At 51.5% G+C, this 2,026-nt stretch overlaps 1 pseudogene; it reads right to left on the bottom strand.

Moving 5' to 3' along the window:
* Positions 1–1,295: 1,295 nt before the first annotated feature.
* LOC126210904 (5S ribosomal RNA) lies at positions 1,296–1,412 on the bottom strand (annotated as a pseudogene).
* Between the last annotated feature and the right edge of the window lie 614 nt (positions 1,413–2,026).

A 2,026-nucleotide genomic window follows, 5' to 3' on the forward strand; every position in this document is an offset into this window, starting at 1 on the left:
AAGGATCTTAACTGTTTTACAATCCCAGATACACTAACCACTATGTCATCCATCCTTGCGTTTGTTCGCTAATTGAAAGGGGGAACGGTGCTGCAGTCCTCTAGCGTAAACGAGTTTGAAAGCTAGGTTTATAATTTCGGTCTTCTGTTTATCATCAACCGTTACTGTCAGGAAGAGAAGGTATTGAATTATTTGTAGCGTTCATAGATTTTACGTACAACCAAATTTTTTTGGGGTTACTTTTAGAATCTGCAGATAAAATATTGCTCTCAAATTCGTTAAAAGAATCTCTCATAGAGCTTTTGACAGCTGCTTTCATTTCGCATAATTTCTGCTTGACAGTGGGGCAGTGACTACGTCTGAAACGACTGTGCAAAATTCTCTGCTTTCTCAGCAGTGTGACGTCACGAGTTCGTTGGCAGTGTGACGTCACGAGTTCGTTGCACGGCCCGTGTATCTCGTAGGCCCGCGATGACGACTCACGCACCCTGACGCCACGAGTAACACCGCTGTGGCTCTCCAAAACACACTGGAAGCATGGGACGCCTTCCCTGGTCGCCTTCGTTCGGGGTAGTGCGAAAACGCTATTCGCCACCGAAGACAATGTGACGCAGTGCTCCCGTTTGTGTCGTGTTGTGTTAACGGCAGCCTACGCATGGGACGCAAATTCCTTAGCCAGGCTGCTGCTGCTTTCTGACCAATTGTGCGTAACGACACAGAATTTAACAGTGAGTCCATTACCTGTTCTCGGGTGGCAGGTGCAGAGGGTGTGCTTGCTGAAAAACATGGCGACGCTCGCTCGTGGTGGTCAGATGCGGCGGCCGGAACCTCGGCGACTACTGTGCCTACCTCCACGTTCCCATGCAGTTCAGCACCTGGCCACCGTACATCGAATGCCCCACATATCTCAACATTGCACGATTCGACCAGCCGGCCAAATGGAGACTCATCATGAGGCCCCTATCTAATTAACAGATGTTGATAAACCTGTCTCACCCATGCCAAGTGGGGAGCATCTCCGTGTACCACGCAGGGATCGCTCAACATCTTACGCTCTTCACATCTCTTATACAGGGTCTTTCTGTAAAAAAAAAGCACTCCGTCATCAGGCCACAAGTGGCCCATCGGGACCATCCGACCGCCGTGTCATCCTCACTGAGGATGCGCATAGGAGGGGCGTGTTGTCCGCACAACACTCTCCCGGTCGTTATGATGGTTTCCTTTGACCGGAGTCGCTACTATTCGGTCGAGTAGCTCCTCATTTGGCATCACGAGGCTGAGTGCACCCCGAAAAATGGCAACAGCGCATGGCGGCCCGGATGGTCACCCATCCAGTGCCGGCCACGCCCGACAGCGCTTAACTTCGGTGATCTGACGGGAACCGGTGTATCCACTGCGGCAAGGCCGCTGCCGTGTTTCTGTAAGAGTGTGCAAAAATTTAACAGGACACAGGGTATGCTCCACTGAACAATTTGAGGAACCTGCGTCGGAGAAGTCAGGTTAAGTAGATAATGGGAATAGAATCACGTTACTGTGTACTGTTTTTATTTGCATTAGCTGAATTTGACAGCGGGCAACGGCCTTGCGGCAGTGGCTACACCGGTTCCCGGCAGATCACCGAAGTTAAGCGCTGTCGGGCGTGGCCGACACTTGGATGGGTGACCATCCGGGCTGCCATGCGCTGTCGCCAATTTTCGGGGTGCACTCAGCCTCGTGATGCCAGTTGCGGAGCTACTCGACCGATTAGTAGCGGATCCGGTAAAACAAAACCATCATAACGACCGGGAGAAACGGTGTGCTGACCACACGCGCCTCCTATCAGCATCCTCAGTGAGGTTGACACGGCGGTCGGATGGTCCCGATGGGCGACTTGTGGTCTGAAGACGGAGTGCTGTATAGAGTTAACTGCAATAAACGTAGCATTTGTACTGTATCTCATAAAATGTGCTGAAACTGACGCCCGTCAACCTCAATGCCAGCATGACATCGGCGAACAAGATTCTGTCGCACCCCTGGTGAGTTTCGA

The sequence above is a fragment of the Schistocerca nitens genome, chromosome 10 (assembly GCF_023898315.1).
Source record: "Schistocerca nitens isolate TAMUIC-IGC-003100 chromosome 10, iqSchNite1.1, whole genome shotgun sequence".
NCBI lineage: Eukaryota > Metazoa > Arthropoda > Insecta > Orthoptera > Acrididae > Schistocerca > Schistocerca nitens.